Source organism: Papio anubis, chromosome 3 (assembly GCF_008728515.1).
Source record: "Papio anubis isolate 15944 chromosome 3, Panubis1.0, whole genome shotgun sequence".
NCBI classification, from domain to species: domain Eukaryota; kingdom Metazoa; phylum Chordata; class Mammalia; order Primates; family Cercopithecidae; genus Papio; species Papio anubis.
The window spans coordinates 36,836,573-36,864,147 of NC_044978.1; the positions used below are offsets into that span (position 1 = coordinate 36,836,573).

Here is a 27,575-nt window from a genome sequence, read left to right on the forward strand (position 1 = left end):
TAGAAAAGAACTTGGCATTATTTATTCAAGTTTATGATACATCTTACCACTCCCAGGCATATGCTATACAGAAACTGACATAGATGTGATGGAACACATATATGAGAATGTTCACATTAGCATTTATAACAGTCCTAAACTAGAAACAACCCAGATGTCTATCAGCAACAGAATGGCTAAACATATTGTCACATACTGGTACAATGAGACACTGTAATATGCAGCAATGAAAATGCACAGATTACAGCTATAGGAACAACCTGAACAACATATGAATTAAAAACAATGTTGAGCAAAAGCAGCAAGAACAACAGATTACATATTATATTGTTCCAGTTACATCAAGTTCAAAACAAAGAATGAAACTAAACAATATATTGTTTAGGGATGCATGCTTGTGACAAAGAAAAGCAAGGAAATGATTATCACAAATGTTAGAATAATGGCTACATTTAGGAGGGAGGGAAAGAGTTGTGTTCAGGAAGGTCATGGGGCAGGGCAGGGAACTTCTGAGTTGCTGGAAATATTCCATTTCTTGACCTGGTTGATCGGTTACATGGTGGTTTCCTTTATAATCACTTATTATACTATATAATTGCTTTATGTATTTAAACTATATTTCACAATAAAAATGTTAAAATTAATATACTATAGATAGCATTTCTGGAAAGCAAAATTTTGCCAGATAATTTAGCTTATACAATCTTTGACAGTAAAACCCACTGATGTGGAATAACAAAACATTGATTAATTTCTCATAAGAGCTCACTTTCAAGTGTAGAGGTCAAAAACTTTATAAGAATCTCCTTTGTTCTATATTTTAACACAGTTTTTAGGTCTTTATCTTAAATTGATGAACCAGGGAAGGAACTATTAGCTAAAACTTCAGATTTTTTGGAATTTTGAATTAACTAGCTGTTTTCTCCTCTGGATTAATAAGCAATACAAGGAACTAAAGAGATGCAGACCAAGTTGGAAATGTATGAACTTCCTTCTCTCCAGCCTCCAGTTCCAGCTGTTTCCTCCTGTTATCAAGCTGGATGTTGAGGAGGGTATCTAGCCCAGTAAGCTTAGTGTGCTGTTATTAAATACTTTCTAAGTAGGTGGCTCAGGCTCTCCTGAGTGTCCTTCTGTTCCTCAGCACTGAGGTTGTAAGGTGGAGCCACTGACAGTGAAAACAGAAGATCACGCTGCTGAAAACCCTATGTGGTACACACTTAACTGGAGGTGTTCTCTGCTGGGCTGCAGAATTCTGATGTTTGCACTCTTTTCCTTCAAAGCCCACAAAGGTTAAACTCTCTGAGGTGTTTAGCTTCACAAAATCCCCTAAATCTGTGTGTTTTACTCCTTTAATTTCCACCATTCCCCTGCTGTAAGATAGGAAGAGGGGGAAAAACAAAAAATATTTATTTTGTAGCCATGTGAAACCATCACTTGTTGGTCTGATTAACTGTGAGTCTTATTTGGAAGGCTGTAGCAGGGGATTGGTCATGTAAAGACAGAAAAATCCAGGGTAATTTAAGCAGGATATTTAACCTGGCTCTTGGAACTTCGGATCAAGGGCAGTAGGGTCAGGTGCTAGTCTGTGAGTCTCTCCTTGGTTTTGCCACATTCTCCTTTGCCCCTCCCACCACCTTTCCCGCAGCATGTTAATGAACACGAGGCCTTGTATTTACCCAGTTAAAAGGCTCCTTAGTCTACTGTTTGCAGATGTTAGTGGCAGTAGTGGGAGAAACCCAGAGCTTCCCACATTTGTCTATATTACATTTGCTCCTATCTCACCCCCTCCTTCAGGTGGAAAGACTTGTAAAGTCCATTACTACTGCTTCCCAAGGAGGTAGAGTGTACTAGGGTCCACGGACAGAATTGTGGAATCTGCTTTCATCATTGCTGCTGTTTTAATCTTTTCCTCATACTACTCACTTAAGACAGATTTCTGAGGATTCTGGTCCTTTTATCTTAAATTTCTTTTCCTAGAGAACTACACTTTAAACTTCATGAGTTTTTCCTTGACTTTCCTTTCCAGGATAACATCTGTAGGAAAAGCTGCATAATAGTAATAACATTTATTTTAGAAAGAAAATAACCTTTGAGTCAGACCTGAAACACAGGCTAACATTTCTTGATGACAACGTACACTGATGAACCAAGATCAGAAGTTCTCGAAAGCCCCAAGCCATAAGAAAGAACCATTCGTAAAAGTGAGGCACTATTAAATTCTTCCCCTGACAGTTAAAAATCCTTCAACAATCTCCCAGAGGATGGCTCCCTTCCAATCCTCCCTTCCCGCCATCCTAACAATCTGCACGAGGATGGGTTCCTTCCTCTGCCCGGCATTTCGTCTCCTTGTCCACTAAAGACTCAGGTTGTGACTGTACTCAAGCCGCACCCCTGTTTCCTTTCACGGCTAGGAGGAGGGAAGGAATTTATTACAACTCATTTGTACAATGCACTGTAGTTTACAAAGCACTTGCACTTCCACCATATCCTCTGAGCTTCGCGAGTGCCACGTGAGAGAGGCATTCATTCATTCATTCATTCATCAAACATTTGCTCGTCCCGACCACACGTTATCCAACGCCGGGTCTCACCCCACGCCACGGGAAGGTTGGGGCGCTCTCTCCCTGGAGCAGGTGCAGCGGGTCAGGCTGTGCGGGAACTCCTCGATCAGTCCGGCTTTTCGAGGGTCTGGGGCCAAATGCCTCATCTTCGGGTGGTGCGCGCAGCTGTCTGAAGGCGCGGCCTGGGCCTCCTCTTTCCTCCCAAAGGAGCAGTCCCCACCTGCCCCGAAGGAAACTGCTACAGAGCAAGCTCTCCAGGCCGCCCTCGGGTCAGGGGTAAGATCGAGCGGCAGCTTAGGCTCGACTCGGCTCCTCCCCTTCCTTTCTTCAGTTCTGACGCGGCCGTAGAGGCGGCAGCGGCGGCGGCGGCTGCGAGTCCCGCGGCCCGAGGCGCACCCACCCGCTCGCCGATCCCCACTTCCTCTTCCCTTGGAGCGTCATCAGAGGGCGCCAGAGGCGCCCAGGGCGGGGTGGCTGGAAGGGGAAAAGAGGCCAGCGGAGGAAGCCTCAGAGCGGAAAGAAGAGGGAGGGGGAAGAGAGTGGTTGCTAGGTGACTTGCGTCATCGGCAGGCGCCGCTCTCCTCCCGCCCCTCTCTCTGGAGTGAGGCGAGAGCCCCGCACAGAGCGAGGGAGACAGCGAGCTGAGCTCCGGGCGCTGCCGCTGCTGCCGCCGCTGAGAGTGAGAGCGAAGGCGCATCCGAGAGACCCAGCCCTCCTGCACTGGCCGCCGAGACCTTCGCTCTCACCTGGGCCAGCGGGAGCCGCGGCCGCACTCCTCTCCCCCCCTCACCTTCCCGGCCGGCAGCGGCGGCTGCTGCACACGCCGGAGCCGGAGCCGGAGCCGGAGCCCGAGCCTGAGCCGGAGCCGGCGGCTTGGGGGGCAGGGAGGCGGCTGCCACCGGCCGGGACTGGGTAGCTGCTCCGTGGTGAGAGAACGCTGAGGAGGCGCCGGAGCTTCTGCCTCGTCCCGGGGGGCCTGGGGCGAGAGACCCCCAAGGTGTAGGGAGGGGGGTCCCAGCCGCAGCGACACATGCGGGAGCCGGGAGCGGGGGCGGCGCCGAGCGGAGCCGGCCGGGTCCCTCGCCTCGCCGCCGCCTCGGCCACCCGCCCGGGGCCGTAGCATCTTGCCCCGGAGTGTATGAACCGGGGCCCCAACCAAGCTCGGCAACCACCCCCCGGCCGGGGGGGCGGGGACCCCGATGTGAAGCTGCGGCTGGGGCGGCGGAGAGAGCAGGACCGACGCCGCCGTCCTTTCCTCACCTTTCCCCTCCCCTCAGCCCCCTCCGGGGGTCTTCTCCCTTGGCCAGTCGCCGGCCCCCCGGCTCCTTGGCTGGACTCCGGGAGGAGTTCTTAGAGCCCCCCTCCCCCGCCCCAGTCCCGAGGGCGGCGGGGCCGGGGGGGACCCGGGGGGCCGGCTGCAGCCTCCACCTAGAGGAAACTTTACAAAAACAAAATTCGGAGTCTCCCAAACCTGACTGTCCCGGGAGAAGTGGCCCTGGACGGGCAGAAGCCGCAGCCTGAAAAGACCCAGGAAGAGGAAAAGAGGAGGTAAGCGGGGCCGCCGCCTCCTCTCCCCTGGCAGCACGGAAGAGACCCGGGTGGCCGCCTGGTTTAGCGACACGAGCACCGCTTCAACCTCAGTATCGCGCCGGAGCCTTCCGCAGCTGCCGCCTCAGTCCGAAGGAGGAAGGGAACCAACTCACTTTCTCGGCGCCGCGGCTCTTCTCTAAAAGTGTGAGTGGCCCCGGGAGAGGGGATTGAGGGGGAGAAAGTGGGAGGATGCCGGCGCTTCCTCCTGGAGTTTTGCTGATGTTCTCCAGTAGTGTTGGGAGTCTATCAATGAGAGGGTCTAGCTTTATTCACAGAGGGGGAAAGGTGTTAGAGAGGCCTGTATTTTGTGACTTTTTAGCTCTTTGTACGAGTAATGCAAGTATGGAGGTTTTACTTGGAGGAGTTCTTTCTCCAGAGTGAATACTCGCACCTTTCTGCCCAGTAGTTGGCAAAGGGAAATTGAGGAAGCCAGAGCATATGTGCGCACAGAGGCCATCTGTATCTGTAAACTTTTCCTGGTACTGTGGGTGTGTGCGGTTTACTTTTTGTTTCTGGGGTACTCTCATATAGGTTCCCGAGTGAGAACCACTTACCATGTGGACCCCTGAAAGTAAAATTCCTTTGTTTTTTTTTTAAACAAAACAAAACCAAAAGCCAGTCCTGAGAGAGGTTCATTTCAGTACCTATTGGTACAGGAGTTAAGCTTCTCAGTTCCTGGATCCAATTCATGTGTGTTAGGAGGACACTGTAACAGATGTCAGTTATTCAGGAACTTGAGTTCTCAGGAATCACAACTTTTTTGGGGAAGAGCATTTATCACATTAATCATTTTATAAAAGTTGTGATTTTTTTTCCCTTCACCCCTCCCTTTTTTTTTTTTTAGAGTAACAAATGACAACACTTTTTTATTTGGTTTGAGGACTTTTTTATTTGGTTTGAGGCTTTGCTCTTTTGAATTATCTTTATTTCTGTATCAATTTAGGATACACCTTTGATATTTAAGTCAGGAATGATTTTTTCTTTCCATTATTTTAAAGTTGAAGTTTATAAAACCTTTGACTTGTATTTTAGGTATCTTGTCAGAGTGCCAAGTTAAAGGTTCATGAAAGTAATTAACATTTCATATACAGACCTTAAGGGTTAAACATAGAGCAGGATTTTATATAGGAAGGCATAGGCAGTACTATACTGAGAATTGTGGTCCATCTAGACAACTGTGGGCTCGTTCTGTCTGAAGCCACTGCTGAGAGATGCTTTGTGGGAATGAATGTAAGCCTGGGATTATCTCTGTATTCGAAGTTCTCCATTCAGGATCTTGATTAGACTAATTTAAAACTTTCTCAAACTTAACAATGTTTGTTTTTTTTTTTTAAAGTAATGAGTTCTGCAAGTTTATTAGCCTGTGTATTATATGACAATTCATTTACATATTCCCTACCTGTGTCCCTAAATTTTCAGGACACAGAGTTTATATTTCAAGAAATACCAGGACAAGCCTCAGTTTATCTTTTCTTAATTTTATAGACTTTCATTATTTCTACCGTCATTTTCTCCAACTCTTGTCTTAGAATAATGTCTTTCATTTCTTTGACCACTTTTCCCTCCTCTGAAACTTCTCCCACTGAATTGTTTTTCTTTAGTTGCCTTGTTATGCTTTGGTAAGGAACTTTAAATTCTTTTAAATGTGTACTGACATGAAAATACTGAATAGTGGATGTAATGTTAGACTTAGAATCAGAGTCATGTATTCCGTTTTTCACAAAGATATGATAAAGAGAAATGTAGTCATGTAGAAGCTGTGTTTTGGGACGGAGGGGAGGACAAATTAAGAAACAAACTATAGTTTGAATGTAGGTTGTGCTCTGTCAAAGTTGCTTACTAATTTTAGGACCTACTTTTATTGCTTTAACTATAGATTGGTTAAAAATTATGGTAATTTTTTTTTTTTTTTTTTTTTTGAGACACAGTCTTGCCCTGTCACCCAGGCCGGAGTGCAATGGAGCGATCTCAGCTCACTGCAACCTCTCTGCCTCCCAGATTCAAGCGATTCTCCTGCGTCAGCCTCCCGAGTAGCTGGGACTACAGGCATGCACTACCACGCCTGGCTAATTTTTTTGTATTTTTAGTAGAGATGGGGTTTCACCATGTCGGTCAGGCTGGTCTCGAACTCCTGGCCTCAAATGATCTACCCACCTTGACCTCCCAAAATGCTGAGATTACAGGCATGAGCCACCGCGTCTGGCCAAAAAATTATGGTAATGTTTAGCATGTTTGGGCAAAAAAATTATGGTAATGTTTAGCATGTTTGGGTAGAAATGACAAACTATTTGGGGTCCCTGCCTTTGAGATGCTTTTACTTGGTGGTGGTGGAGACAATCAAACACAAATTGCACAAAGCTATAGGAGAGGGGCGAAAGACCAATATTTATCTAAGACCACACTAGATGTTAGATGTTATTTGGCAACTTATAGATGTGAATATGTTTTTACATTTTTCACTAGGGAAATGTTGCTTTTGGACGTGTACATATAGAACTAATTGAAGTGTTGAAGCCAAATCTGTGAAGGTTTCTTTTAGGAAGAAAAGAGCAAGTAGAGACAACATATTTAAGACTTGGAATTGGAAGGTATAAGGGACAGATAAAATTATGAAGTTGGTTTGAAGGGAATACAGATGGAGGTTGTTGAGTAGTGTTAGGGTCAGTTGTGTTTGTGTAGACACATGATTACAGTTCAAAGAAGCAATTGAGAAGAATGTTCCTGAGAGAGTAGTTTCAGATGACTGACGAGAAATTACATTTTAGGCAAAAGCAGTTATGCCTGGATTAGGATTTTCTTTTTCTAGGGAACCAACATTTTTATTATGTCATGGCTATCAAGGGCTATACAGAAGGAGGAGTGAAAAAGAAGATGCTTAGTATGTTGCTAGCAACTTCTTACAAAAAAGAGTTTGGAAATGGTACAGTAAACTTTGTTTTGGATGTGAAATTTTAGGGCAACAATTGGATACTGTTGCAGTTTCAAAACAGCAAAATAGTTTAGCAGGTAATATACTGAAAATGTAAAGTTGGAATTATTTTCAATGTATTTAGGTTTCCCAGAGTACTGATGGAAAGTGAAGAGCTGAAAAGTGGGTATTTTTAGTTAGGGGGAAAATCTGAATGAATGAGACACTACCTAAAATAGATGTTTTAGAAGTGGATAAGAGTTGAAGTTAAAAAGGAATGAGCAGGCTTTAAACATGGCCACCAGTTTAGTCCCAGGGTATATTATTCTGTGTTTTTGAAAGAAGCTAAAAGTTTTTATTTATTTTTTAGATAGGGTATATAGGTCCCTTGAGATTAAGTTCAGAAGAGCATATTTAATGATAATTTCATTGTTAAGGAATTTATAAATAGAAGGACAGATTTGTTTCCTCAAATTCATGTTTTTAAAGTTCGCTGTGCATTATTATCGTACGTTTGGTCTTAATATGACGAAGTAAGGCCAAAAATAGCTGACAGAGAAGGCTGCTTCCCTTGTTCACAGTTGGTGTGTGTCTTTGTGTCCCATACAATGGAGGGGATATCCCTGTGTAGGCACAGCAGTGCTGAACATGCTTTTTTTTTTTTTTTTTTTTTTTTTCCTTTTAACCTTTTTATTAAAAAACAAAAAGCAACTTGGCACTTAAAAAATGTAGACATTTTTGTGGCTTGCATTTAGTATTGACTTTAACAGGATTAAGGATTGTGAGGAAGGAAATATATATTCACACTTTTTTGTGTTCCTTAGTTGGAATTCTACACTTTCCCAGTAGCTTCTCTGACTTCTTAACAGTGATTATTCAAATGGCAGAAACTCTGGGGAAGAGATGTTTCAACAGGGAGATAGGTCTAAGGTGATTCTAGGGTGAAGATACAGGGATTGGATTATATGCCATATGGAGGCCTTCTCTTGTCACCCTCCACTTTCCACAACATTTTTTGTGCAGTCGAAGCCATGTTCAGATGAATTTTAGAAGGCAACCATTTATAGTTAAAGTTATTTACTAGTAAGGACAGTGAGAAGAGTGGTAACTTCATATACTTTGCCTTGGCAACTTTGGATTGATAGGGAACTAGAGAGACTTGAGGGAAATGTTTGTGTGTGTGCGTTTTAGCACCCACCAGATGACCCCAAAGCATAGGCTTATTGCATTGTACTTTGGAGATGGTTCTTGGAGAAGTCTTCTGGTGCTTCTGACATCTCATTGTGTAGAGAAGGAGTTGGCAAACTATTTTTGTAAAGGGCCAGTTAGTAAATATTTTAGGTTTTATGGACCACATGATCTGTCACAACTTTCAGTTCTGTTCTTATAGTGTGAAAGCAGCTGTAGACAACAAGGAAGTGAATGAATGTTGCTGTGCTCCAATTGGCCCATAGGCGGAAGTTTTTGGACCCCTGATACAGACAACTGCCAAATCCACCAACAAACAGTATGAGCTTTATTACACTACAAAGCCAGGACTGGCTGTTTTTGGTGGTCTTTGTTTTCTAGGTGAGATGTTTTTCTCTGAGTTCATTTAAAATGATTCGGCATAAAGCACATACTCTACTGTAAAATACTTTTGCCTTCATGATGATGCAAACTATGGATTGAGGGGCATGGGTGATGCCATCTTTAAAGGGATGCAGCTAAAAAATAGGGACTACCTGCATTTCTTATCTAAAGATAACCACAATTGACATTTAGTGATATACTGGCTTTGTATCATGGCCAAAAGTATCTGCAAAGAAGCTTGTGGTCATACTTTAGAAACCTGAAAATAAATGTAAAGCATTTTCTTCGTATGTAAAATTAGAAGTGTTTATGGTTGGTTTGAATAATATGAGTCAAACTGTAAGAGCATTAAAGTTTGATACTGCATCTCTTTAAGTCTTAATCTCTTGCAGTGACTAATTCAGTGTGTAGAATTATTGGCTCCGCAGTTTTTGTTTTGTTAATTTCAAATACTAGTGTATCTTAACAAATTACTTAAATCATTTAAATGTGTACTTTAAAAAGCTTTGATGTATATACATGTATATATACACATATATGTGTGTGTGTATGTTTGTGTGTGTGTGTGTATATATATATTTTTTGGGTCTCATTCTGTCACCCAGGCTGGAATGCTGTGGTGTGATCTCAGCTCACTGCAACCTCCGCCTCCTGGGCTCAAGTCATCCTCCTACCTCAGCCTCTCGAGTAGCTGGGATCACAGGCACGCACCACCACGCCTGACTAATTTTTTTGTATTTTTGATAGAGATGGGGTTTCATCATGTTGCCCAGGCTGGTCTCTTAACTCCTGAGCTCAGGTAATCCATTCACCTTGACCTCCCACAGTGCTGGGATTACAGGCGTGAGCCACCACACCTGACTAGCATTGAGAGAGAGAGAGAGATATATATATTTGTGTGTGTGTATATATATATGTATATATATGTGTGTGTGTGTATATATATATATTTTATTTTATTTTATTTTATTTTTTAATTTTTATTTTTATTTTTTTTGAGACGGAGTCTCGCTGTATGGTCAGGCTGGAGTGCAGTGGCGTGATCTCGGCTCACTGCAACCTCCGCCTCCTGAGTTCACGTCATTCTCCTGCCTCAGCCTCCCGAGTAGCTGGGACTATAGGCACTAGCCACTACGCCCGGCTAATTTTTTTGTATTCTTTAGTAGAGATGGGGTTTCGCTGTGTTAGCCAGAATGGTCTCGATCTCCTGACCTCATAATCCGCCCGTCTTGGCCTCCCAAAGTGCTGGGATTACAGGAGTGAGCCACCGCGCCCGGCTGCATTGCTATATTTTTAAGAGTGAATCTTTCTCACATGTGTTGTTCAGAAAGTGTAATTCACTTTGTGCAATTTTACATTACAGTTAATATTAAAATATTTGTTTCATATGTCAGCAGATGCCAACATTGGATGATGGTATATTTAGTTTCATAAATCCTATTTATTTTAGGATTCCCTTGTTTATGGCAGGGGTGGAGATTACTCTTGCAAAAATGATCACTTTTCAGTGAGTATGAAACCTGCTTTTACTTTATATATAGTATTTCTACATATTGTTACTTAAATTGAACAACTTTTTAATTTTTCTTCTTTTAAAAAGAGAGTATATAATCTGACAATGTTAGTATGTCTTTTAGAAGGTCACTATAAAGTTGCTTTCCTATTTATTTGGAAAGGATTATTTCTTTATTATTTTAAAAATCTTTTAATCTTTGCCTTTTCAGGTAATTTTATCGTTGTCCCAAGCCTAAGGATGAGTGGTAATTTAAAAGACACAAGGTGTGCATCTCATATCTGTAGATACTCCAAACAGAAATATTCTCATTCGTTGATACTTTCAGTGGACCAGGAAAAAATGTGTATTAGTTTTTTTTTAGTGTGACTGGATTGTCATTACAAAAAGATGAGTAAAATTGCTTTTAAATAATGAATTCTTGCTGTTAAATTGTCCTGTTTTTAGACTTTTCCCCCCATTAAGTATAATGGGGGAAAATGTACACACACATACACACAGAGTATGTGTGTGTAGAGGTACCTAGTGTACTGTGCTAGATGTTCATTTCTGCATGACTGCTCTGGAATTTAGGCAGTATTAAAGGACTTTACAAAATATTTTTGATATCACTTAATATCATCCTGTTTTATGTCTTAATGTACTTTTATGTTTTTGCTACTTTCTGATGATACCTCCTTGGTATTTCCTTATGATACCTTTGACAGTACATTTAAATGGAATGCATTTTTTCAAAGTATGTGACATTTTCTGAATACTATGGGATATATATCTTCTAGTAATTATATTTTTACATGCAAGTATCTTTAAAAATTTCTTCTTATTACAACTTCAGAATTGTGAAATGTTTGAGGGAGCATCTGCGGTTTTTCACCGAGCACTCGATCTGGATATTGGAATGACAAACTAAAATAACGTTTAACGAAATTTTTCAGAGGTGTTCCTTTATAATTTTTGAGTAACACTTGATTTCTCTAAAGCAGAAGGCTTATAAGAAGAAAATATGAGAGCCAATGTTTGTCTTGTATTATCCTGCCATGCAGGTAGTTGAAAATCAGAAACAAGCAGAAACGCACAAGAGACCTTATTGCTTGAGTATCTTTTGCTCTTCCCCCATCAGACCTAAGGGACAGCTAGTGGGTCAGTCAGATACTGTGCAGTTCCTGTTGCTATGCTCTGTCACCTTTGCCCTTTCTTTCTAGCAGGAAGATAGCTACTGGAAATCTGGCTGTAAGAAAGAGATAGCGTGTTTTCTCTGTCTCTCTCTCTGTGTGTGTGTATGTCTGTGTACACGTACCTAGTGTGTTGTGTTAGATGTTCATTTCTGCATGACTGCTCTGGAATTTAGGAAATATTAAAAGACTACAAAATATTTTTAATATTATTTAGCCTTTTCTCTGACAGGATCACATCCTCTGGCTTTGGCGTTTTCATCTCACAGCATCTTAAAACTAACCCATCAATGTATATTGTCAGTTCCAAATGTGAAGTCTCAAGGCAAATTGCTGGTTTGTTTTTGGAAGAATGTGTGTATGTGTGTGTGTATATATATGTGTGTGTGTGTGTGTGTGTGTATGTATATAATTTTTAAATTTTTAACAAAAATTCCTAATCTAGCCAATGCTTATGAGAGTGTGTGTGGTTTGTATAAAATTATTTTTTTTAGAGACAGGGTTACACGTTGTCACCAGGCTGGAGGGCAGTGGTGTGATCCTTGCTTACTGCAGCCTCGACCCCCTGGGCTCAAGTGATATTCCCACCTTAGCCTGCTGAGTAGCTGGGACTATAGGTGTGTACTGCCACACCCTGCTAATTTTTAAAAAATTTTCTGTAAAGACAGGGTCTCACTATGTTGCCCAGGCTGGTTTCAAACTCCAGGACTCAAGCAGTCCTCCTGAAATGGCCTCCCAAAGTGTTGGGATTACAGGCTTGGGCCACAGTGCCTGGTCAGAGTGTATGTATTTTTTAACAGCCTTTTAGGATTGTATGCTTTTTAGGGGGGTGTATAGGGGGTAATATACCTTTGCATGACATTCTTTAGGTCTGAGAAGGAGTTGCTTCACTAAAAGTAGTAATTTATAATTACCTAATGGTTGAAAACAGGTCTACCTGGAGTCAGCTAGTTTACTTCTGACCACACAGGCAGCTAGTTTACTTCTCATTTACCTAATAAAATACATTCATAATATGAATTCAATAACTCATAATTCAATAATTTCTTGGCTTCATGGCCTTGAACAAGCTATTTATTATCCTTTTAATTTTGGTGGCATCACCTGTTGATGGAGTAAAACATGTCCTTTACGTGGTGGTTGTTAGGATTAAATGAGATAATATAAAGCATGCAAAGCTCTTAATCCAGTGCCTGGCATATAGCATTTGACCCGTCAGTGTTAATTTATTAAGTTAAAGTTCTTTTAAAGTGTGCTATAGATAGAAGATTTAAATCAGGCCTTATATTGCCCAACATTTAAATTCAACACTTGAGTTTGGTGAATAATACCGAAGTAATTCTGTGTTTTCAGAAGCATCTAAAACTTCATTAACATTTTATTAAAAACTGAAGAAATGACAGAACTGTTGTGCTTTTTTTTAATAGAAAAGAAAGACTGATTTGAACATAACTGGAATTTGCATTTATTTTCAAAGATCTCAGTAGTATATGGACCAGAAAAGAATCCTTTTTTGAATAATTAGTGATTATCTATGATAGTGACTATGGTTTAAATTGCCCATTTAGAAATAGCAGGATCTAATTCAGTTATCAGCCCTTTTAATTGCCCATCTCTTTAACCCTTGGAAATAAAAAGCTTTAAAAAAATCATTAAGAAGTTGAAACAGAAGTTTTATCTGTGTCATTTACATCTCAAATTCAGATTGAAGTAGTTTTGTTTACATGATTCTATTTTAACTACTTAATTTTAGTTATTGTTTTTTCCTGAAATTATTAGTATGTGGGTTTTAAAAGTTCCTTTTTTTTGTGCTTAGTATTTGTTAAATACAAGATTGGTTTTCAGAAATACCTTTTCTTCAAGCAGGGCATAATCAGTGTTTTATTGGCCAATACAATAAATAAATGCTTCTTGATTGTTTTTGTATTTGGAAAGAATTTCTATGTTGAGAACAGTTTTGCTATGCTTTCCTTCATAGTTTGTTTATTTAATAGAACTATATTTAAGGTATATGAAAAAAATCTAAGCTAGAAAAAAATGATTGAGATATATTCTTGGGGGAAAATATTTGCACACTTTGCATCTGACATAGGTCTACGGTCTAACGTCTATAAGAACTTACATTTACAAGAGAAAAATGACCCCATTAAAAAGTGGGCAAAGGACATGAACAGGCACTTCTCGAAAGACTTACATGAAGCCAACAAGCAGAAAAAGTTCAATATTACTCATCATTAGAGAAGTGCAAATCGAAACCACCATGAGATACCATCTCACACTATGCAGAGTAGCTACTATAAAATGTCAAAAAATAACAGATGCTAGTGAGGTTGCAGAGAAAAGGGAACACTTATGCACTGTTGGTGGGAGTGTAAATTAGTTCAACCATTGTGGAAATCAGTATGACGATTCCTCAAATTGCTGACAGCAGAACTACCATTCCACTCAGCAATCCCATTACTGGGTATATACCCAGAAGAATATAATTCATTCTGTCATAAGGACACATACACATGAATGTTCATTACAGCACTAGTCACAATAGCAAAGATGTGGAATCAATCTAAATGCCCATCAGTGACAGATTGGATAAAGAAAATGTGGTACATACACACCATGGGATACTATGCAGCCATAAAAAAGAAGGAGATCATGTCTTTTGTGGGAGTAGGGATGAAGCTGGAGGCTATTATCCCTAGCACACTAATGCAGGAACAGAAAACCAAGGCTATTATCCGTAGCACACTAATGCAGGAACAGAAAACCAAGTACTGCGTGTACTTACTTGTAAGTGGGAGCTAAATGGTAAGAACTTATGAACAAAAGGAAACAATAGACACTGGGGTCTACTTGAGGGGGAGGGTAGGAGGAGGGAGAGGAGCAGAAAAGATAACTATTGGGTACTGAGTTTAATACCTGGGTGTTGAAATAATATGTACAACACACCCTCGTGACACATATTTACCTATGAAACCTTCACATGTACCCCCAGACCTAAAATAAAAGTTAAAAAAAAATAAAATCTTTAGCACTGATTATCTTGCTAGCTGTGACTTCTCCTTTTAAGGAAAATTTGCTTTAGATTTTGGTATAAATGTAGAAATTAGATTGGTTTATCTGCTAGTGGATCTCTGGTTAGATGATTAATGAATATTCTAGTTTAACAAATTTTCAGCATTTTAAATACTTTGTTGGTAACGATTTGGATTATGCTTCTAGGGATCTTTACATTTCATAGTTTTTCAAAAAAGACTTTATAATAAGTTACTGGATGGGAAGAAGAGCATGTTCTCTCTAGTTTACTTAATTTCTTCCTGATTATTATGTATGTAATACTGGGAGGTTGTATAAATAAATATTTGGGTTGTAAGTTTTCTTTTGCATGATTGGTGGTCTCTTAATTGACTGCTGTGTGAATTTGATAGTATAAACTAGAATGGTTATACAGTGAGTGGGGAAACCTTTTTCAGGTGGATTTTTTGTTTTTCCCTCTGCGGAGAAATACTAAACTTTTATGTTACCAGGTTTAGACATTTAGAGCAGGAAACAAAATTTCATTTTTTTTTTTTTTTTAACAACTGAGCAGGAGAAGAGAGTGGGGTTGTACAGAGGTGGGGAGAGGCAGTAAAGGAGGGAGGAAGAAGAGGCAGATATCAGGGCGAGTGGCTCCGGAAGTTTGGAGGTCAGTCTTAGTCATGGGTCACACCCTGTTATTTCTTTGGGTTGTGGACATGAGGTGTTACCACTTGTTATCTGTCACCCTTTGAAATGATGATTAGATTATTGGTTTTTATTCATAGCTTTTCAACATTTGGGTTCTTTAAACCATTAAAGATTTAGTTTGTATGGGATAATCAGTGTTATTTTAGGGTGGGAAAATTTCCACCATGCCTACTAGGAGAAGATGATGGCTAAAGAGTTTTTGACTTACAGAGGAATTTCTTTGTTCTGTTGTTGTTTTTTCCTCATTGACCCTATTTTGCTAGCTTTGTCTGAGAGGGGTGCTTGTAATTCTACATGTGACGTAGTAGCTGAGAGGCAAGCTTTGGAATTGATAGACCCAGGTTCCAGCTCTGCTGCTTTGTGATTTCAGGCAAGTTATTTATTTCATGTGTGTTTCTTTTAAAACTGGGATGATAATAATAGTACCTATTTCCCCCATAGGGTAATTAAGAGGATTGAGTGAGATAATGCATGTAAGCCTTTAGCACAGTGTCTGGCTAAGTTAGCATCCAGTAAATGTTAACTGCTGCAGTAATAAAAAATATTATAGTATTAAGTTATTGTTATTTCTGTGAGGGTGCTGGTTTTCTGAATGCTGAAACATTGGTGATCTTTGTTGCTGAACTTGTTACTATTTTGAATACTGCCTTTATTCAGCAGCAGATTCAGTTCAGATTTACTGAACACCTACTATGCCAGGAATTGATCTAAATAAGCAAAACAAAAATACCTGCTCTCTTAAAACTTACTTTCTGGTTAGGAGAGGCAAAATACACAAAACAAAATAGATGATGTGTCACTCAGGAGATTTGGTTGTTGGACTTTGTCTAAGCTTTCATTAACCAACCCTAGAAGTCTTAACCTTTAAATACTTTTTGATTGTTCCTGTTGCTGTGCTTGAGAGTGTTTGGAGGTAGGGGCACCCTAAAAGCATATCATAGACTAGGTTTATTGTCTCCAGCTTCAGCTTGATCCTAATTTTAAGGCAGCCTTAAATGATAGTTTTCATCATTTCCTTGACTTATTACTTAAATTGGCTATCTCAAGACTTTCAGTCCCCAAAACTTGTATTTCACATCGTTCAGAGAGATGTTGCTCCTGCCCAGCTGCTCCTCTTTTGCTCTTCTATGCCGTTTTCTTAAGAGGAGGGGATACTAGAAACCTCTTTTTAGAAGTATTTTCTTACTAGTCTAACTGTATACTTTTCCTTCTCATATTTTGTGTTTTCTACCCTTTATTTATTTTTAACTGACATTTAATTTGCTTATTTTCTTTAAAACGTGGTTGTTTTTGGTCTCTCCAATTAAATTGTGAAAGTTTTTAGGTCAGAGACCACTTTTCTATTTTGACCTTGAGCTTCCTCTCTTGAAAATAAGATAATACCTCCCAAGAATGTTGTGAGATCTCAAAGAGATAATGTGTGAAAGGGGTCCTGGAGCCAGATCCTTAATAAATGATAGTTTCTTCTTTGAAACACTGTAGTTCCTAAAAGTTAGTGCTGTGCATATAATCAGTGCTTAAAAAATGCTTGTTAATTTATCCTGAATTGAGTTTGTGAACTTTTAATTTTTACTTGTGGTGGTAGTTTGAGTTGTTAGTGCTAGATAAGATTCAAAATATTACTTTTCAAGAGTCAGGTGATAAATGCTGGGTCATTAGTGGTAGAGCTCAACAGTGATTAGGAACAGGAACTTGAGCCATCATTGTTTGGGTTCAAGTACAGGCTACCACACTTACTGGTTGTGTGACCTGTGGCAAGTTGTTTAACCTCCCTCAGTTTCTTTATCTGTAAGGAGGGGAAAATGATATCTGCCTACCTCATGAATACTTTTTTGTTAGTATTGAGGGAAGTAAATGAGAAGCTCGAAACAGTGCTTACCGTATAACAATCTGTAACAGGGTCCCCGGGGAACATTTGGCGCTATTTGGTGATGTTTCTGATGGTCATTTGGGGGAGTGGGGAGAGGGAATGGTGCTACTGGTATCTAGTAGGTAGAGGTCAGTTATAAACAAGGTGTAGGACAGCATCCACAACAAAAAATTACTTGGTCCAGAATGCCAGCCCTGCCAAGCAACATTGGGAAACCCAGCTTAGTTCCTTTGTATAAGGTACTTTGCCAGTTAGATTCTGTATAAATGCTGATTATTGATAAAGATGAGTCACAGACATGGATAGACTTCATTTAACCTTCATTTTAAAAGACAGACATGTAAGAAGGTTAGTAGATTTCTTTTTTTTTTTAAGGTTACAGGGAAATTATTCCAAAATTAATCTAAAAGTCCTTATACTTTTTTCAGTAACTGAGACAAGGTTCCAGATGGATTTTACTAATTTAATTTTTTTAATGACAAACTATTCATGTGAAAGTATGTTGAGAATAGAGGGCTTATGAGATATGAATGCCGTAATGTGTATTCATAAAGTCACATGTACTCTTAAAAAAGTGTCAAGGTAAGTGGAATGATCTGTTGGGGGAAACCTTGGAGCTCTCTCTCTTTCCTTATGCTTTATTGGTCACCAAGTCAAGGGCTCTTTAACTTAGAATCTTGTTTTTCTGTGTGCACTTTTCCCCTTTACTGTTTAAAATTGGACCCTTACTAAAAATACAGAAAATTAGCTGGGCATGGTGGCGTGCACCTGTAATTCCAGCTACTGGGGAGGCTGAGGCAGGGAGAATTGCTTGAACCAGGGAGACGGAGGTTGCAGTGAGCTGAGATCGCGCCATTGCACTCCAGCCTGGGTGACAGAGGGAGACTCAGTCTCAAAAAAAAAAAAAAAAAAAAAAAAAAAAAAAAATTTTTTTCCCTTGTCCATTTCAGGAGCCTCTTAATTGCCTTGCTTCTGTTCTTTCTCTGTATTCCCACTTGAATTAACTCTTCTTTGCTGGGATCCCTTTGGGATCCCTTCTAATCCAGATCCAATCTACCCTTCAGATCTCCTTCCACTGTCCCCTTATTTGTGGGAGAGAATCCAGCCTTAATACCCTAAGGCTGGAATTTGAATGTACTGACTTTTCTGCTATTTATAGTGTTGTGTATTATCTTTGGAAGAATTAGGAAGTCATATCATTTTCTGTATGTTGTGGTTCAGATGACTTCTTTCACTTGTATCCAAACACTGGTTGTGTGTCCATGTATATATAGCATGTATATACTTTAATGTCTATTTGTATGTGTGTGTACATGTATATTCTTTCTTGTATGTTTGTCTCTACACCTTGCTATTTCCTCTGCTTGGAATATTCTTTTCATCTGGGAAACATTTGTCTCTTCAGACCCTACTTAAATATTGGTCTCCTAGGAAGTGTGTCCTGATTAATATAGCTAGAGTTAGTTATTTTTTTCCACTGGTTACCCACAGTATCTCTGTGGCTTTTATAGCACTTAACATCCTTGTTTGTATTTTTCTCTTCTACTGATCTGTCAGTTCTTTGAGGGCAAGAGTCTTGTCTTAGTCAACACCTGCTCCACCAAGTACCTAACATTCCTGCCACATTATAGACATATAGTATGTTAACAAATGAATGGAAGAGACAAAAACCTGGAAAACTTTTAAATAAGTTCTGTGGGGGTTAGCGGGAGGGGAGACCACACATTGTTTTGTCCCCTTTGTTTCCAAGTGCTTAGTGTTGTGCTTGCCCATAGGTATTCAGCAAATATTTATTGAATGAATTAGAAGCAAATCCCAGGAGTCGATAAAATTTTCATGTGAACTTTTTTTCTTCTGCATTTCTAGAAAGTATATCCTAGAAGTAAAGTGTCTTAGATATTTTGGAACATTTTATTCTTAAAGTCAACCTTCCTATTTTTGACTTAGTAGTGAAACTTTGATCCAATGGATACTTCCTGAATTGTGCTTTTGGCTGATTTCTTTTTCGCAACATGGGTCCATTCTGGTGTTGAGTTTGTTGGAAAGATGAATATGTAGTATCATTTTTACATCATGGAGGAGCCATCATTAAGTAAAATTGTTAAATAAGGACTCTGATCCCCTTTGCACATTTGGGTCCAAATAAAGTGAGTAGATACTCTTAAGTATGGGTAATGACTGAGGCTATTGAAACGTAGGAAAGAGGACAGACAACTGGAGGTGAAGAAGTGACCTACTAGGTCTCTTTGTTTCGATAATGATTGATTTTTTACCCCCAGTTATTTTTAAAGAATTAGCAAGTAAGGAGAGGGGTATAAATCTAGAAGATAAGAATGTAGATTTTGTAATTCATGATCATTATTATTACCATGTATTGAGTGTTTACTGTATGTCAGGAACTGTGCTAAGGATTTTGACAACGGTTTTTTAACTTACTCCTCACAGCGATTCATATGAAATAACTACTGATGTTTTATGGCAAGAGGAAACAAATTCAGAGAAATTTCCAAGAACACATAGTTAGGAATTTTAACTTGCAGAACTGGGATTCAAATCTAGATCTGTCATACTCCATGGTCTATGCTTTTAATCATGCATGCTCTCTCTTAAGTTTTTGTTGAAAATGGAAAGTTGTACTGACATAGGAGGGGAAAATGACAGAAAATCATCCTATTGGAAGGCAGATTAACAGACTCATGAAGAAGCAATTCCCAGGTTTATGTCAGTATACAAAATGTGAAATTGAAGTCTGTCATTTGAATTAATTTGCATTAACCTTCATTTTTTAGTCTTGCTCTTGGAATCGTCATCAGGATCGGTGTCCCAGGTATGTTAGCAGTGGAAGAAATTTATCTAGGCAAAATCTGTCTAAGATTATGGAGCAAACTGATTTTATGTGTTAAATGTGTTTTTTAGTGAGAGTTAAGTCTTTTGAAGGAGATTATTCTTGGGTAGGGGATGAGCCTCAAATATATTATTTAGAATTTGAAAACCTGTGGTTTGGCATCCTTGTGAAGTGTAGCAAAAAATCTGAGAATCAACATTTGTTAGTCTCTTGGGTGTAAATTATTTAAGTCAATGGGTATCTGTGGAATATTTCTCTTACGTAGTTTATTTTTCTTTCTTTTTTTTTTTTGAGACAGAATCTCACTCTGTTGCCCATGCTGGAGTGCAGTGGTGCCATCTTGTCTCACTGCAAGCTCTACCTCCCGGGTTCACGCCATTCTCCTGCCTCAGCCTCCCGAGTAGCTGGGACTACAGGCACCCGCCACCACGCCCAGCTAATTTTTTGTATTTTTAGTAGAGATGGGGTTTCACCGTGTTAGCCAGGATGGTCTCGATCTCCTGACCTCGTGATCTGCCCGCCTCGGCCTCCCAAAGTGCTGGGATTACAGGCATGAACCACCGCACGTGGCCTCCCTTATGTAATTTCTTAAACTATTTTTGTTTGCTGATTTGGTGTTTGTAATTAAAAAAAAATTATTTTTTCTTTTACATACTTTGTAGAACTATTCCCTACCCAGTGAGTTTATTTATAGATATTTCATATTTAATTAATACTGTGAGAACATAGTTTTTATATCTGTATTTTTATTTTTTCATTAGGATATTTAAAATAGTTTTTGTAATTTTGTTACCTTAAAAAGAGCTAAACTTAGATGTTGGCCTTTAAAAATGTTTTGTGAAAGATTTTCTCTTGGTTCCACTTAAAATACTGTATTTGTAACTATAGTTAAGTACATTTGAACTTTGCCCTTTCCAGAAGTTTTAATTATATGCTTTTATAAAATTTTATCATAAGTTACATGCAAATACTAAGTATAGAGTGCTGAGCGTGATGGCTTATGCCTATAATCCCAGTTACTCGGAGGCTGAGGCAGAAGGATTGCTTTAGGCCAGGAGTTGGAGACCAGCCTGGGCAACATAGCAAAACCTCGTCTCTACAAAAGTAAAATAAATTAGCTTCGTGTGCTGTTGTGCGCCTGTAGTCCTAGTTACTTGGGAGGCTGAGGTGGGAGGATGGTTTGAGCATAGTAGTTCAAGTCTGTAGTGAGCCAAGATCCTGCCACTATGCTTTAGCCTGGGTGACAGAATAAGACCCTGTTTCAAATATATAAATAAATAAAATAGTAGGCTGGGTGCAGTGGCTCGTGCCTGTAATCCCAACACATTGGGAGGCCGAGGCGGGTGGATCACTTGAGGCCAGGAGTTCCAGACTAGCTTGGCTAACATGGTAAAACCCTGTCTCTACTTAAACTAGAAAAATTAGCTGGGTGTGGTGGCTCGTGCCTGTAATCCCAGCTACTCTGGGGGCTGAGGCAGGAGAATTGCTAGAACCCGACTGGTGGAGGTTGCATTGAACTGAGATTGCACCATTGCACTCCAGCCTGGGCAACAGAGCGAGACTCTGTCTTGAAGAAAAAAAGAAAAAAATAAGTATTGAGTGCTGAATGATGTTCTATAAAATATTAAGAATGCCTAAGTGGGACTAAATTCTGGTAACTAGAATTTAGGGGTTGGGGTAGAAGGAATCAGATAAGTACTTCAAGATTTTCAGAGTTTTAAGTCTTAGGCTCATTAGTATTCTCTGACATCATCTACTACAGGTTTCCTTTCTTAGAAGTGAATGTTAATATGGCACCACTATACAAATAATATCGATATCAATACTTGAGTGTTTAGTATATGACAAGCACTGTTCTGTGTCCTTCGTGTGTATTACCTCATCCAGTCCTCACGATAGCTCTATGAGGTAAATGGTGTTAATATCCCTATTTTATAGCTGAGAATTTGGCACAGAGAAGTTAAACATGGTCAAGGTCCCATCTTTAGTTAATAGTGGAGCTGGGATTGTTTCCAGGCAGTCTGGCTCTAGAGCCTGGGACCTTAATCTTTATTCTATACTATCTGTATCATCTGTAAATTTATTTCTTATATATTTATAAAACAGTGCCTGGCACCAGTAAGAGCTATAGAAGTACTGGCTATTTTCATTGGCATTTAATTATATACTCTATGAGGTTGGCAGAGCATGCATTATTATTCCATTTGTTTATTTATACTATTAATTAGATAGTAGACTTTATTCAGATTTCTGTGTTTCCTTTTTTAAAATAGTCGAGTTTACCGAGGTTCTTAGAAACTGGATGAGTGTCTTCAATAATGTGGCCATGCTAGATCTCAAAATTAACTTTTTTTTAAAAAAAACCACCCATCCAACTTTATTTATACTTCCGTAGAAATGGATAAAGACCAAGGTTGGGCTTTTGTTTTTGTATGTCATTGGTTTAGAAAGGCAGAAATGGCCTGGTGCAGTAGCTCACACATATAATCCTAGCACTTTGGGAGGCTGAGGTGAGTGGATCGTTTGAGCTTAGGAGTTCGAGACCAGCTGGACAACATGTCAAAACCATCTCTACTGAACATACAAAAATTAGCTGGGTGTGGTGGCACTCGCCTGTAATCCCAGCTACTTGGGAGGCTGAGGCAGGAGGATTGCTTGAACCCGGGAGGACAAGGCTGCAGTGAGCCAGCTGGGATGGTGCTACTGAACTCCAGCCTGGGTGACAAAATAAGACCCTATCTCAAAAACAAACAAACAAGAAAAGCAGAAAAAAGCATACTAAGTTTACAGTATTGTTTGTGTGCCTGCTTGGTGGAAGAAATAAATTCTTAGCAGTTATAACTTTTTTTTAACCTGTAAAGTGTTGAGATTAGTATTACCCCTTTTCCTGTTGACTTGTGAAATTGAATTATATTGCTTATAATAATGTGAAGTTTTAGAAATTGTTTTGATGATACAGTAAAGACTAGCAGCCTTTAAGATAAATAATGTAAACCATGTTTCCTCAGATCTAAATAGTCATCTGCATGGTATTAGTTTTCTATCGCTCTGCAGAAGCAGTCCCCAACCTTTTTGGCACCAGTGACCATTTTTGTGGAAGACAGTTTTTCCATGGATGCGGGGTAGGAGAGGCAGTGGGGAATAGTTTGGGATGAAACTGTTCCACAGATCATCAGGCATTAGGTTCTCATAAGGAGCATGCAACTAGATCCCTTGCATGCACAGTTCACAACAGTGTTCATGCTCCTATGAGACTCTAATGCCGCAGCTGATCTGACAGGAGATGGAGCTCAGGCGATAATGCTCACCTGCAGCTCACCTCTTGCTGTGCGGCCGGGTGTCTAACAGGCCATGGACCAGTACCAGTTGTGGACCCTGCTCTACAGCAAATTAACACAAATTTAGCAGCTTATCTTACAGTTTCTGTTGGTCAGGAATTTGGGTATGGTTTAGCTGAGTCTTTCCTCAGGTCCTCACTAGGCTGAAATTAAGGAGTCAGATGGGGCTACTATCTCTTCTGAGGCTCTGGGTTCTCCTCCAGGCTCACTGGTTGTGGGAAGAATTCAATTCCTTGTGCTTGTAGATCTGATGTCCCTGTTTGCTTGCTAGCTGTCAGCCAGGGACCACTTTGAGCTCTTTAGAGGCCCCCCCCCCCCCGCCACCATGTTCTTGCCATGTGGCCAAGTCATTATGTTGTGTATGACTAAGGAAGAAAAATGCTGGATTAAAATATAAGACAAATTGTTACTTTATATATGACTAAGGAAGAAAAAATGTTGAATTAAAATATCATACAATGCATTATTGCTTGGATAGTGCCTTGCGAAAAAAAAAAAAAAGAAAAAAAAAAGAATTGTGGTCATTCTTCCAGCCGCAATATCTGCTTCAGAAATGTCAAATTTATTTTCTGCTGTTGTGTTTGTATGCTTTTTTGTAAACGTAATTTTTTTTTGTTTCAGTGCTGAATCATAGTATTTTACAGGACATTTAAAATTAAGAAGTAAGCCTGACTTGTGTACCAAGAACGTACAGAATTTAGTACGAATTATGGTGAAATAAACTGGCATTACCAAATTTGCAAGTGTACGGGGAATGACAGCTATGTTGTGACTGCCACGGGCAAATGGTGATTTGTAAAGCATTGTTGCTTTTTTCCCCCCCATTTATTTTAAGTTGATTTTATTGAGATATAATTTATATACAGTAAACTACAAGACATTTCTATCACCATCAAAAGATTCTTCATGCCCCTTCACAGTTAAATCCTTCCCTGCACCCTCACCCCAGGCAATCAATGATCTGCTTTTTTGTCACTACAAATTAGTTTGAATTTTTTAGTATTTTAAACAGTGAGGAAAAAAGAGGATATGGAGACAGGCTATTTTAAATTTTTGTATTTTCTTCTTTGTTCTTAGAAAAATCCTAGTTTCTTCATTAGGCATTAGGTTTATTCCTTCAGTGTGGGGGTAAAATGATTCTTCTTGAAGCTTTCTAAGTACGTTTCCTAGATGTTCTTGAACTGTTTTGCCTAAGATAACTTTTCTCCAGCATACCCAGAGTTGGCTCTCTTAAACCATACATGCTTGCATAGCTGCCTCATCCATATTTCTACTTACTGTCTTTGTAGGACTATAAACAGAGGTGATTTTCAACTTGACATTCTCAGCTCCTAAATAATTTTGTAGTGTTACTGAAGCTTTTCACCTGTCACATACCTCCTGGCCTAGTCTGTTTTTGTGTTGCTGCACATACCCGAGACTGTAATTTATGAAGAAAAGAGGTTTATTTGGTTCATGGTTCCTGCAGGGTGTATAAGAAGCCTGATGTCAGAACATCTGCTTTCTGGTGAGGGCTTCAGGAAGCTTCCACTCATGTCAGAGCGTGAAGGGGAGCAGGTATCACATGGTGAGGCAGGAAAGGAGAGAAAGAGGAGAGGGGGTGCCCGGCTCTTTTTATCAGTTCTCATGAGAACTTATAGAGGGGAAACTCATTCATTACCTTGAGGATAGCACCAAGCTGTTCATGTGGAATCTGCTCCTATGACCCAGGCACCTCCCACTGTACCCAACCCTCAACACTGGGGATCAGATTTCAACCTGAGATTTGGAGGTGTCATATATTCAATTTATATCATCCCCTAGAGAACATACCGCCCCACCCCTGAGAATCTCAAAATGTATTAATCTCAGATTTTCTTGTTGAGAATTCATATTACAGTATGAGTTGTAGGAAACATGAAGGAAAGATTTCCCTTCTAGTCAGTTCTTATATTTATCGCTTGTTTCATGCTGCTTGGTGTGTATAGTGTTTTCTAGTGCAGGAAATGCTCTGGGAAGAATGTTGCTTCTTAGAACATAAGAAAAAGGGAACCCCAAGGGAAGACTCAAATGAAGTCCCTAAAAAGCCCACTTAGCTCCTTCTAATACAGCATTGTCCAATGGAATGCAAGCGAGATGGTTAAATTTAAATTTTCTAGTAGCTGTGTTAATAAAGCAAAAAAAGAACCAGCCGACATTAATTTTAATAATATATTTTATTTAACACGATATATCCCAAATGTTATTTTAACATTAATCAATATGAAAACTGTGAAGACTTGGATATTTAAAATTCTTATTTTAATACTAAATCTTTGAAATCAGTGTGTATTTTATACTTACAAGACATCTGAATTTGGACTTAGTCACATTTCGAGCACTCATGACCACCTTAGTGGACAGTGTAGATATAGATTATGAACTTTTCAGGAAAAGACAATAGCATGTGGACTCCACAAGAAATTGTCTTTAACAACTGTTTGACTCTCATAGGTTAGGGCTTTAGTGTTTCAGAATGGTTTATATGGTTGAGATACAAAGTTTTTTATTTTTATAAAGGTAAAGAGATTTTTATACATTTTCATTATACAAGTAATGTCATTGTTGAAGAGTTGGAAAAGACAACAAATGGTCCTCACTTCCTCAGTCCAGAGATAACCAATGGTAAACTTGATTGAATTTCATCTTTGGGAATGTTGCTTTTTAAAATCAAAGAGAAAATAGATTTCTTTTTTGTCATAATTCCTTCCTGTTCACATTCAGACATACATTATTATTGACAATTCTTTTACCTCTTTGTTTAAATTTATGTATTCTTTTTCTTGGGCTGTATCCTCCAAGAGGGTCTCTGTGAGTGGAGTACTCTGGATCACAGTAACCTGAATGGTGCTTCCCTGGATTAGGGTTAACAATAGAAACTTTGAGTACTTTTATGTACTCATTGCTAAACCAGTGTAGTTGCTTTCTATTTTAACTGTCTGCGATCTTTTTGCACATCCCCCAACTTTTTTAGTTATTGAGGAATAATTTACATACCAGGAAATTCACTCTATTAAATATTCAATTCAGGCTAGGCACAGTGGCTCATGTGTGTAATCCTGCTTTGGGAGGCTGAGGCAGGCGGATCACCTGAGGTCAAGGGTTTGAGACCAGCCTGGCCAATATGATGAAACCCCGTCTCTACTAAAAATACAAAAATCAGCCGAGCATGGTGGTGTGCGCCTGTAGTCCCAGCTATTCGGGAGGCTGAGGCAGGAGAATCACTTGAATCTGGGAGGCAGAGGTTGCAGTGAGCTGAGATGGTGCCATTGCACTCCAGCCTGTGCAACAGGAGCAAAACTCCGTCTCGAATAAATAAATAAATATTCAGTGGTTTTCATTGTATTCACACAGTTGTGCAGTAATTATCACTATTAATCCAGAACATTTTCATTACCTCAAAAGAACCCTGATGCTCATTAACGAGTCACTTCCCATTTCCCCTTTGCACAGTCTCCTGGCAACCACTAATCTACTTTCTATCTCTATGGATTTGCCTATTTTAGACATTTCTTATAAATGGAATCATACAGTACATGGCCTTTTGTGTTTGACTCCTTTCACGTAACACGATGTTTTCAGTGTTCTTCTGTGTTGTAGCATGCATGAGAACTTCATTCTTTTTAGGACTGAATAGTATTCAGTTGTATGGAGGGTACCACATTTTATTCATTCATGAGTTGATGGACTTCGGGGTTGTTTCTGCTTTTTGAGATCACATTAATTCTTCAAGAACATTAATTTCTTAATATCATCCTCCATTCTTGTCAAAGCTTCCGCTGCTTTCCTATTATCTATAAACATAATAGAAAAATATTTAGTTTGCAGTCTTACAAAGTGTAGCTTCAAGTTACTTTCTTTTCCACTCTTATTTACCATCTTGGTGTTGTTTACTATGTCTAAAATATGTGCTACATATGAATTATAAAATTATGTAGACAATATAGATAAACTTGTCATCTGATCAAATTTTTAAAAAGTGAATGTTAATACTGACAAACTAAGGAGTATGTGTAGTATGGAGAATTTGAGAAAGACAAGTTTCAGTAAAGAAGATACATTATAGCAAAACAAAATTTTTTTCTGCCATGGTCCTTTCAAAGAAATACTTAGTTTCATATAACATGAACAAAAACCTTCATTTTGAATAAACATTTGATACATAGAAACTCATTCAAATCATTGATTTTCTGGTTAACTTTGTTAGTAGTTTGTTTTTTTCTGAGTCTTTTGTTTTAATCCGGATAGAGTCAGTCTTTTTTTCCTTTTCACATGCCTGAAATAGTAAAAATGAAATATTTTTACTTAAAATATTTCCAGAATGTCTTACACACACGTACACTTAGAACCAAATACAAATATATAGTGATATTCTCTCACATTTTACAGAGAAAAACATAGTATACATACTTTGGTTTTTAATTTCACAGTAGATCTGAGATCTTTTAATATTAGCATACTGAGA

General features: G+C 39.2%; 1 protein-coding gene and 1 pseudogene across 5 annotated transcripts in view; one reads left to right on the forward strand and one right to left on the reverse strand.

The window, feature by feature from the left end:
• On the reverse strand, nucleotides 1-2,998 carry LOC101008015 (annotated as a pseudogene). The gene has a single exon (XR_001902299.3). The product of XR_001902299.3 is annotated as an uncharacterized LOC101008015 (transcript).
• Nucleotides 2,999-3,810: 812 nt separating this feature from the next.
• The window catches only part of FBXW7 (F-box and WD repeat domain containing 7), a 209,928-nt gene continuing 186,163 nt past the window's right edge, over nucleotides 3,811-27,575 (forward strand). For all 4 annotated transcript variants that reach the window (XM_031664221.1, XM_009207702.4, XM_017959130.3 and 1 more), the window contains exon 1: nucleotides 3,811-4,295. The gene's annotated coding sequence lies outside the window, so the exon portion shown is untranslated. The remainder of the gene's footprint in view (nucleotides 4,296-27,575) is intronic.